This window comes from Topomyia yanbarensis, chromosome 2, assembly GCF_030247195.1.
Source record: "Topomyia yanbarensis strain Yona2022 chromosome 2, ASM3024719v1, whole genome shotgun sequence".
NCBI classification, from domain to species: domain Eukaryota; kingdom Metazoa; phylum Arthropoda; class Insecta; order Diptera; family Culicidae; genus Topomyia; species Topomyia yanbarensis.
Window position 1 is genome coordinate 367,834,181 of NC_080671.1, and position 12,330 is coordinate 367,846,510.

At 37.6% G+C, this 12,330-nt stretch overlaps 1 protein-coding gene across 4 annotated transcripts in view; it reads right to left on the bottom strand.

Annotated features, from left to right (window-relative positions):
• LOC131684460 (uncharacterized) overlaps positions 1-8,165 on the bottom strand; it is a 374,204-nt gene extending 366,039 nt beyond the window's left edge. For all 4 annotated transcript variants that reach the window (XM_058967367.1, XM_058967366.1, XM_058967365.1 and 1 more), the window contains exon 1: positions 7,316-8,165. The gene's annotated coding sequence lies outside the window, so the exon portion shown is untranslated. The remainder of the gene's footprint in view (positions 1-7,315) is intronic.
• Between the last annotated feature and the right edge of the window lie 4,165 nt (positions 8,166-12,330).

Below are 12,330 nucleotides of genomic sequence, written 5' to 3' on the forward strand. Positions count from 1 at the left end.
GTACAGTATTTACCAAGCGAATGAGATTGGTTTAATCTCATTTCATGACAATAGACAGCAGCACCGGCTCGACCCTCCAACAAAGAACCGTCAGTATAACAAACCAAGTATTCTTCAAGTTGTCGCTCCATCCAGCCAGACAGCCATTCCTCGCGAAGAACAATTCTCACATTGAAAGTTTTGAAAGGAAAACTACATAAGAGTGTAAGGTCATTGGGAGCAAGTGTATACTCATCCTAAGTAACCATTTGGGGCCACAATCTCGTGTGACTTGTTGCACGATTTATTGGGTTACTGTTCCAGAGCTCAGTAACCTTAAGACGGTATGCACAAGGAAGTCCTTCTTGTTTCAGAAACACATGTAGAGGTTTTATGTTCAAGAGTGCCTCTAGAGCAGCAGTAGGTGTTGTCGAGAACGCACCAGTCATCGTCATCAAGACCATCCTCTGAAGATGGTTTAACTTTGATTGGATTGTCATGACTTTTCCCTTTTACCTCCTAACAAGGCACCCGTATGCCAGTATTGGTCTATCAATTGTTGTGCAGATCCACTGAATATACTTGGGTTTGAGTCTCCAAGATTTGCCGAAAGCCCGTCTACATAGCCCGAAGGCCATGCAAGCTTTCTTTATCCTGAAATCGATGTGAGCTTTCCAATTAAGGTTTGAGACAAGAATTATCCCAACGTACTTAACTATATCTGCGATAATAATTTGAGCGGCAATGGACGAGCTCCGGTTGTAATCCTTCGTTGCGTGAAAAGCACCATTGATGTTTTATTAGGATTAACTGATAGTCCAACATAATCCACCATTGCTCAACAACACATAAGGCTTGTTACATCAAATCAAAAAGTGTGTTGATGCAAATACCGGTGATCATTATATGATAATCATCGGCGAAACTTTACGTCGGAAACTCAAGTTTCCTCATTAAGTTTCCTCAACAAGCCATCGACGACAAGGTTCCATAGAAGTGATGACAGCACATCACCTTAAGGACATCCACAGACACTCAGTTTCCTTATCTCTACTTGACTTAATAAAAAGCACAGATGTAGGTTGTTAAGCATTGCGCGTATCCAGCTCGTGATATATGAAGGTACTCCATAACCTTGCACTGCTTCCAAAATGGATTCGAAAGACACATTTTCAAAAGCACCTTCAATATCGTGAAAAACTCCTCAACTTGATTGCTTTTGTGAAAAAGCCTTTTCAATGTTGTAGACAACATTGTGTAACAGTGGTAGTAGACTTCCCCCCGCTGATATTGTACATGCAGCATTGCATGCAGCGGGTGCTCATCCAAGCTAACATCCCGAATGTAGTGGTCGATTAAACGTTGTACTGATTTGAGAAGGAAGGAGGTCAGACTGATCGGTCTAAAGCGCTTTGCCTCCTCATAAGTGACGCGGCCACCTTTGGGAAGGAATTTGACAGTTTTTTTCCCGCCACGCTAATGGAATGTATTCTGTTGCAAGAACATTTTTCAAAAATTGCTGAAAATTTTCATATCCTTTTTTGTAGTAGAACTGAAATGATTCCATCCTTTCCCGGAGACTTATACGGAGCAAAACTTCCAAGCACCCATTTGATTGATTCTACGAGTAAATGCTCAAGAATCCGAACTACCTGAAAAGAACTGAGGGGCAGTCGTCAGTGATGACTCCGTACAGCCTAGAAAGTGTGTATCAAAAAGACACTTGAATACTACATCTTCGTCAGACGAGTATTCACCATTAGCAGTTCTAATTGAACTGATATGAAAGTCTTTCGATTTTGAACTTAACTTATTTAATCTGCTAGTCTCGTTGACTAGACTTTCGTGCAGAGGCTTTTCCAACCACTTCGCTCGGAGGATCGAAGGGCATTTCTGTATGCTTTGCGATTCAACTTAAATGCCTCCTACCTGCACCTGCGTCTGCGATTCCACGCTCTTCTACTTTACTTTTTGAGTCGAATAAGTTCGGTATTCCACCAAGATGTTCCTCTACCAGCACGCATAACTTAAAGCGGACAAGCCTCTTGGTGTGCTGCTACTATGAGTGAGCTTGTTTTATCCACGACCTCATCCAAGTTACTTGGAGATTCAATCGTCGGAAGAGACCCATGAAACCTAGTCGCCAAGCCTCTTCGTAGAGGTCCCAGTTAGTAGATTTGGGATTACGATATGTGACGATATCTGGTGAGACGTTTAAATGATCAACGACGATGTACTTATGATCAGATAACGACGGTTCGAGCTCGTTTGGTACGAGCCAGTTTTCCAACTCATGCGTAATACCGTCAGAGCAGAGAGTTACATCCAACACCTCTTCTCTGCCTGCTCGTACAAATGTTGAGCGGTTTCCTGCATTAAAAATGTGCAGATTTGTACTACTTAAGTATTGCATTAATTCTGTGCCTCTCAAATTGATATCTTAGCTGCCCCATATTATGTGGTGGGCATTTGCATCATTGCCGATTATGTAGGGATACCCATTTCTTCCACAGTATGATACAACCCTTTTGAAATCATCAGTAGATAATGGTTTATTATGCGGCAAATATGTCGAACAATAGAAGTATTCCTTGTTTATGTTGTCAATAGTCATATTTACCGTGACAACACAAATATCGCGGGTTGCGAGATCGGATATAAGACATGCACTATTCGCAAGTATACATGCACGAGGCAGTGTAGTTACGTTATCCTGCCCAGTCCCGACGAGTGCGAAGTTTAGTCCAATGACGCCATTACAAAAGGCTGAGTGGTAGGGACTGGTGCCGAAAGTTTCATTTTTGACCATGGTTAACCCCGCTCGATTGTGCTAAATCCCTCGCGAAAGTTTGTGTGCGCAGTGTACCACTCCCGGACTTTTCCGCAAACGCAGGCCACACATTACACGGCCGAGTTGCCGCCGCATCTGGATCCCGACCGACGGAAGCACCCGGTCTAAACCAGCGTCAGCTGTTCCTGCTCGTCATCACCAAGTCCCCGAAGACCCAGCGAAGCAGCATGTCGACCACCGTTCGTCCCGGCCGCAACGATACCCAGATCCGGATAGTGAAATAAAGTTTAAATTGCGTATTTTTGTTTTGTTGAAATGTTAAGTCTTGTCATATTAAACTGTATCTGATATAAGATGTGATGTCCTTGAGGGAATTTAGTTCGCTATTTTGTTTACTTTTTATGAATTTGCCCAGAGACCAACGGTAGGGTCACATTTCATCATCAGCATTTGTTGTACAGCAACTAGATGATGCCAAACACGTTGGCTTATAATCGCCTATAGCGAACCCCGGAATGGGTATTAAGGACATGACCGTCATTTGAATCCCACGATTTGAGAAGAAACAAACGTCCACTGTGACAGAGTTCGCGTAACACAGCAAGGGTAGAACCCACAACACTCCGTGTGCGACTGGCATATTTTGGTCCTGCCAGCCATTCAGTCCTCGGCACGGAGAAACACCTTGACTTGAGGACGCCTGTTTTCAGTCGCTTCTTACAACATGGAAACAGGAACCCAGTTGATCAATTCTTAGTTGAGATACTTCAACCCGCCGGAAGCCACATGGCCTCTAGGCTGGTTTTGTTCGGAGAAAGATAATAGACTGTTATCAAGCCCCTAGTGGACCACAGCCACAATCAAATTCAAATGTTCAGCACTATTGAGTACTTGAATGATAACGATAATTTTTAAAGGTGTGCACCGCCTCACCACGCCGCAGCCGTCGATGATTCTTTTTGAGTTGCGACGCGGACCATATTTAAAAGCGCGCCGATTCTATATTTGATCTAAATGTGAGAACTCAGGTGTATTTTTTGTTGAAACGATCACTCTATTGAATAATACACTTTTGTGTGATACTTTTCATTCCCAGCCTTCGGAAGATATGAAAAAAGGTGCATTTCCGATCCGAGCCTGGCCAAGCGAAACTCAGCTGAATTGGTCAGTAAATGCTATGTGCTATGAGGCAGAGCAATATGTGCTAGGAATATCTCAGTTTTTCGGATCGTTTCTCGTAATACTAATATGAGCCAGGCCTTGGAAGTCAACTCACGGTTACATCATGCCTTCGGTTTCGACTGTTGCTGAATACTCAAAACAGAAACTTCGTACATAAAATGATCGATCCATTTGTGTAAGAGACGCTATCTTGACCAACGTCACCAAACGAGGCTCCTGGTTTTTAACTACTAATCTTGGTCTGACAGTTCAGAGTGTAAGGTTTCGTAAGCAACCCGTCGTATGTTCGAGCCTCAGCTAGGAAGGAATCTTAGTAGTCAGTAGGATTCTTGCACTAGTCATGCAATTGTCCTGTTTATTGTTAAGATTCGGCTGCGAAGTCGGCCGAAATGAACCATAGAACTGAATAGTAGGGCAAGACAGACTCATATCGGCACTATGGAAAGTTTTCTTTTCTAAGTTTAAAGCTGATTCACTATAGCATAACTATTCACCTTTCAATTTTTATTTGTTTAGTTCCCATCAATTTGTCGAAAAAGCCAACAAAAGCAATACAGTAGAACTTTGCCGCAGTTAAAATATAATACCATATTGACCTAATGTTCTTAAGAGGCATATTAGAATATTTCGCCATTTCGTAAGTTTTCATATTAAAATCCTTTGGTTACGGAATACGCTGCCAACATATTGATTCTGTGTATCATACGATCAGCGTAGCCCCGGAAACCCTGAAACTCAAATCCGGATTGTTTTTCTTCCTTCGTTTAGTTGACATGGCTCATATTGATAACTTAACAGGGCCGTTGGTTGTCACTGGTGTGGTCTCAGATTACAGTACTTGCATGTAGAAGTTTGCCTCTCATGGGTGCATAGCGTGGTTTGTTTAATAATAAATTAGTGAGTTTTGAGTTGTTTAGGCAAGTAGGAGGCAGAAGGTCTGCTTCAAGTATCATTAGCATTAGTATTAGCTTGGGAGGGGTACGGGAAGATGGGTCATGTAACCGTACTTCTATATTGTCAATTTTCATGTATATCGGAACCTTAATTGCTACGCAGTCATTTTCAACAACGTGTTTTAAATTGTTCCGCAACACGATTTTTTTTGCTTGGCCTAACGTGTTAAATGATATCAGTACTGCATTGCGCAGGTGATAATACTGAAGAAAGGCGACGTTGGTCTAAGCTCCATTTTCAGAAAACATTCCATTTCACCAAAACTTCATCATATAGAACAAGATTCATTTAAATTTACTCAAATATAATTAAATCCCGGTTGAAGACTACTGTGTTATATTAAAAGATGATGATACTTCTAAGTCGTCAATCCTTGACTTAATTTTGAAACACGCAGATACAACAGCCAACATGGCGAGGTTTGAGCAAGAAGTCTTTTCCACTTCCCGTCAAAATCAAAAAGTATCAAAATAAAAATTGGGAACGGCGTCACGCCGATACGCCACCGCCGGACAACGTCGCCGATAATGATATTTTTCATCGGCGCACACCTCTAATAATTTTTGTTCGTGACATTTACGAAATACGTGATTTGCGTTAAACAAATTTCTTAGGTTGATTAACAATCAAAATTGTTAAGGGGTTATATACAAAGTTGTGGCGAAAAAGTGAGCTACGTTCGTGATTTTTTAAAAGTGTTTTATGCAAATTTTATTTGAAAAAGCGAAAGACTGTTCGTTAGAAGTACTATCAAAGTTCGAAAAAAACAGATTGAATTAAAAAAATATTCAAGGTTGGTGAAGTTATAGCCTATCCCCCGAAACGTGTTTTTTGGCAGAGGTTTGCGGTGAACGCTCTCCAAGCCGAACCGCTCAACAGAAATCAAAAAAGTAAAAAGATTATTGAAGAAAAAGAAATTACAGTGTACTTGAACGGATCGGTTTCCCAATCAAAAATTTTTTCCAATAAAAAAAAACATGTTGGCCAAAAAATTGAGTTTTTTAATGCTTAAAATTTTAAACAAAAATTCATTGCGAACAATCGAAAATTATTGGATGAAAAAGGAACCGTTCAAGTACACGAGAATATTAATACAAACAATTAAAAAAAAAAATTATGAAGATTGGATGAATAGTTTTTGAGATATCACGTTCACCGCAACGGTACTTTTCAAGAAGAATAGTTCCGAGATAATTGCGTTTAAAGTTTTATGTTAACTTCACTCGTGGAAGAATCTGCGCGCTGCGAACAGCTGTAGTTTTCAATCTGGTTCTCCGATCGCACAGATATTTTCAAAAGTATGTACTTTCAGAATATTCAATAAAATTTTTTTTCGGTTTTTTGAGTTCCAGCTTTGTATATAACCCCTAGCAACAATTTGCTATAAACATCTTTCGTAGTGCTCTTTTTGAAAAAAAAAAGATTTTGCCAGATCGATCTTTTTAATATAAAAATTGATATTGTCGTCAATTTTTTGGGGATTCTTCGAAAAAATTGTTTATAAGCTCGTAAATATTATAAAAACTTTTATATTTTATCAAACAATTCGTTTGAATAATGAAACAGATGCGTAATAAGCCTATGAAAGTCGTTTCGTAGTGACGAAAGTAAAAATGTTTTCCGTAGAACTACGAATGATTCATCATATGTATGAGAAAGTCGTATATTTTACGAAAATTTTCTATACGAAACCTATTCGTAGGAAATTTACGAATATATTCTCTCAGCGTATTAACAAACTTTGCCCAGAATTCAAATTTTTAGAATAGCTTTTTTTTCGTAATAAGTTTTTATTCAGTAGAATCTGAATATCTTTAACCCTCTAGAAGTCGCGCAAATGGCTCACTGAATGAGCAGCCGCAGCTGCTCTAAGACGATTTCGCTAGATTTTCAGAGCAGTGTGCACTCAGTGCACCAGCGCGACGCCGGAAGGTTAAACACGGTTGAGCGAACATAATATATTATTGTCTCGAAAAAATTTTAAGGACACGCAATAATGCAGACATTAAAACTTAAAAAGTAAGTATTATCTAAACTCTGTTCCTACCGTCCAGATAGGTCATATTTTATTTTTACCGCATTACAGTGCGCTTGCGGTGCGGTAAATGCAGTACGGGTGCGGTTTTGATTTTTTTTGTGATTGCGGTGCGCCCCGTGACGAACCCTAATTCTCAGCATCATTTGAGGTTTTATGACACTTTTGACGCTCCTCTTATAGTGTGCTACCAAACTAAATATATTATTAATGATAGTACTATTTTCATTGTAAATTTGCTTCATTCCCTATTTATAGCCTGAAGCCAAACAAACAGTAAACATATTCCGTACTAACACTAAACTTTCCGTCAACACTCAGCAGACGCTGTTTCTATTTCTTTTTCCGAGTGTAACGTATGTGAAAATACTTACTGAATGATTGCTGGCGTATCGCACTTTTTCTGTAGTCGGCTTGACTATCATAAAAACCGGTTCAATCATTTACCATTGAGTTACGCGCATCACGCATTTCGTATTTTATTTTCCACTCCTTTTCACATGGCGCACGTCTGCGTAGAAAAACCGCATGTAAACAAAAATGGCAAAAACACTTCGAGTATGCATTATGTACCTACACGAACAAACCGACCGTATGCTAGAGGAACCCAATCACACCATTTATGTGTTTTTTTTCTGTCCATTGCGCCGATAGTCAATTTTTTTGTCTCGCATCTACAATTTTCACACTGTTGTTTTATTTTTCGCTCCTCTTTCGCACTCGATTAATCGTTCATAATTATTTATACGTTTTTGCCTCAATTTTCAGCGCAGATTTTTTCTCTCCCCCTCGTGACACAGAAAACCGGAGTCATCGTGCTACGGACGCGCGGAACAGATCAATTAGGTCAACTTTTACCCGTGTTTCGGGAACCGTGCGCGAAATTCGAAAAGCACAGCCAATTGCCAGTGTACGGGGTGCGGTGAATTCGAAACGAGAAACCGCCAGAGGCTGCCTTCTGCCAGTGCAAGAAGACCGAGACTGAACGTTATGGAGCGATGTTCGGACACATCAGGGCCCGCCAGCTACTACAACACAGCTACTAGATGGGCAGAGTGCAGCGCGAGTCCGGTGTTGGTCCAGCGCGGCACGGCTGACTGACTACAGAGGCTGGCAGGCTGGGCCGCCGCCCGGTCGTATTCATACCAGCTGCCAGTCAGTGGAGCAGTAGAGCAGTTTGGCAAATAAAAGAGAGCATACCTTTCCCATCTCCTCGTCAAAGCGAACGTACCTAGTGATGCTGCCGACTGAACGGAAACGGTGACGGTGGCGCTTAACTTATACAATGCGTGAGATACTAATGCCTGTAGCTACTCACTTGGATACTTTAGTGTGTAGCATTATAGCGAATCGCTGGAAACCACGCAAGAGGATGCCAATGTTTGATGTATTTAGGGATCATTCATTAATTATGTAACGTGAACATTGCCCAAAATTGACCCCCCCCCCCTTCGCCCGTGAAGAAATTGTCACAGATTTCTTTATCCCTCCTCTCCAGTACGTAACAAATACTTAAAGTTCCTGCTTACGCCCCTCCCTAATGTGTTATAAACTTGTCACATTTTGTTTTATGTGTCACCCCCTCCCCTAAAAGATTTACGTAATTTATGAACGGCCCAATACGAGGATTACAACGGAACATGGCGAAAAGTTTTCTGGAAAATGCTCAGCGTTTGAATAAAAAAAGCTCTCGCGATACAAAACATTTGAAGAAAAAATCAAAGCATTTTATGATGCATTAAATTTTTATGAAATTTTATTATGCCAACCAAATATCAATTCTGTAACAGAAAGAATACTGTACAATTCAGGATGGTGATATTAGATTAAATCTCCAAAATATTTAACAAATTCCAATAATCCTCCAATTCCTACCCGTATTGAGCTTGATTTAGAAAGTCTGTTTGGCTTAGTAATAGTGTAATACTTGGAAAAAATCTTCCGAGATTGATTAATCGAACTTAATATCTTTTCGGCAATAAGAAAAGATCTCTAATATAAGGATGGCTGTTATGCATACATACAAACGCTTCAAATCTTTCGCAGCAAAATATGCGCTAGCGAACCATGTAAGGTGGAGGAAGTCTAGTATCGATTTTCGCTACATGACACACGGATATATATTTGCAGATTGGTCTACAGTCGAACGGCATTAGATCAAACACAGTCAGATAACGAAAAACAACAAATAATAGGGGACTATTCCCGACGACTTAACTAATCGTTTTATATATTTTTGGAAAGCTTTTACAAATACCCTTCAAACGAACTATAGAATATGAAAATCGGGCCATTATCAAAAGAGATATTAAACATTAAATGCGGACGAAAGATTTTTATCATTTCCCATAGCCAGAAATAAGATTAGAAACATTCAATGTATTATTAGCGCCAATTTTAGGTCAACAGTATCTTCGGAGAATTTAAAGCATACAATAAGCCCTTTCTTTTGGTATTGTGATTTTACTGATTAGTTCCCCTAAGAGTGAGATATTTTCATAAATTTTCTTGGAAGTGATTGTATTGAAATGACGCCTTCAGCAAATTTGTAGTTCTTACTTTTGCGAATAACTTTACTGAAGATATTCAATACATAATTCGAATACTTTAAAAGTTATGGCTTGTTGTTTGTGGATTACCCTTTGTCGCCTATTTATTGTTCAATATAGTAATAATCCATCTAAATGAGCCAAATATTATTTCGATAAAACGTATTTCGTATTTCATTTTTCAATCTACAACCGCTAGAAAACCACCGAACAATTCATGTCTAGATGGAACTTGATCTTTTATCGGTGCAAAAATTTTCATTTGCGCGAACCTTCTGACTTATAATCATCGGATAGATCTGAAACATATTTCGGAAAATGAAAAGCGAAATGAATAACTCCAAGCACAGTGGTCCAGAATGCGAATTTAGCAGGAATTTTATTAAAATTAAATTACTTAGCAGTACAACATGTTTGGCAAAGTTGTTGTACTTTGCAAGGCCCTTCTTTTTGTTTAAACCAATGCTAGGGTGGTTCTAAATTTAGCAATATTTAAAATAGAACTTTTTAACGGTTTGAGGTAGAGCTTTACTCTCTTGAATGAAGTTGTAGAGCAACACATTGTAGACAAATTTGCTGAAGACATGCAAGCTCTAGCTTTTATATTTTCCATTGCACGAGAAATTCAAATGTAAGCTTTAGGGTGTTCGTTAAAAAAACGGTTTTATTTCTATAACTTTTGAAGTTTTTATTTTACGCTAAAGTACCCTTTGGACAACTTGAAGATTATTGTAGGGTGCATAATTTTCTCAAAAATACTAACTACCTAACTTTTTTTCGTTTTAAAGTTATAAGAACTTGTATATAAAAAAAATATAACTAGAATTATCTTCGATTCGGGTACTGAACATTAAATACTGTTGCTTTCATATGAAATAGTATGCTTTGTAGTATAGATCACCAAAAAATTGCAAATACGATATTTTTTTATATCTTGCAATATTTATTCAAAAAATAGTTTATTTTTAGTAAAAAGTATATATAACTTTCTAACGAGCGAAGCTAGAGGTTCAATATATTAAGACAAATTGTTCTCCTTCAAAATATCTGAAAGTATTTCTAAAGTGATCTTAATGAAAAATCAAAACTGCAAAAGTTATACAAAGAAAACCATTTTTTAAAAAACGCTCCCAAATTTTCTTTGGTAAATTTCTTGTAAAATGAAAAGTACACGACATAGAGTTTCAGTGTCTTCGACAAAGTTTTTTAAAATGTCATTTTCTATCTCGAAGCGTAAAAAGTTAATTTCCTGATTTTAAAAAAATTAGAACCACCTACCCACTATTTAAAATAATAGAAAAGTATTGTAAAGTGCAATATTTTATCATGAAAACGAAACTACATTTTTTATATTGTTCACCGTGAATGTAATTTAAACATATTACAAAGAGTCAATTCATGAAAAACTTATTTTTAATATAACTTTTTCAGTTTTCATTTTTTGTCAACCTATCCTTCAGATGTTTTTCAGAGTTTGTGAAGACGAACATTTTCTTCAAATACATCAAAACTCTAGCTATTATTGTTCAGCAGAAAGAAACACTTAATATTTCAAAATAGATTTTTTTAATCAATTTTATGAAATTTTAAAAAAATATCGTATTCGCCATTTTTTGCTCAATTATAACTCTCATCATGACCTTATTTATAGTTCAAAAAGAATTTTCTTCTATTTACCCCAAATGAGTTATATTGTTATTCCAAACAACCCCATTTTTGGCGAAAAAATACTCATAACTTTTCAACGGAAATAGCTAGATATATGGTACCATGAAACAAATTATTCGCCTTGAAAAAATCTTAAAGTTGTCTGAAGACTACTTCAGTTTTAAATGAATACAGCAAAAGTTATTGGAATAAAACTGTATTTCGAAGAAATACCCTAAGCTCCGACTTTAAATAGGTTGTAAAATAAAAAGTATAACAGATAGAGCTTACATGTCTTCAGCAAACTTTTCTAAAATTTGTGGTTCTACAACTTCGATGAAGGTCGTTTGGCTCTAGCTAGAATGATTAAAAAGTTAATTTTTTGATCTTGGTAAAATTAGAACCACCCCAACTGTTGTTTTAACAAAAAGAGGAAAACTTCTCTAAAGACTTAATAAGACTAAGTTGTTTAGTTTTAGTAAAATCTCAAAATTCCTGCTAAATTTGCCTTCTGGACCACTGTGCAGTGGTGTAGCCAAGAGGATGCTTTGGGGTTTAACCACACCTCCCCCCTCATCCAAAAAAATTGGATTGAAGTTAAAAATTTATTGATGCTGACTGATTTAATTCAATATTACAATGATAATTATCTGATCAGTACATTGATAACCTACAGTTTGAAACATCATGAGGACCTTTGAAAAATTGTGGGAATGCGATGTTGATCTGTATCTGATCTATTGGTCTTGATCTCACAGTTGTCTAATAACATCAATATCAAATACTTGCCTAAAAACATTCCAGTAGAAACTCATTCCAGAGTTCTGAAATCAATCATAATCATAATCATAATTTCCTGTCATATTGAGTTCAGTTTTGAAGGGGTGTACTGTAATATGGATTAGGGTCTTTTTAAAATAGGAAGCGAAATTGGAATTGATTTAAAGTCTACGAAACTTAGAACTGCTCACCGAAAAATTGCATAACTTCCAACATTTGCTGAAAATGAAAAAACGAGAACCTTCCAAAACCAAAACCAAAAGTAGTGGAATTTATGAAAAATCCGCCAATTTCGCAGGTTTAGTATCTTCGATAAATTTTACAAACGTTAAACAGCACATCATTTGATAAAATAATTTTGGCGTTATATACTCCAAGAAGTATTTATGGCGAATTTATTCTTCAAACAAATT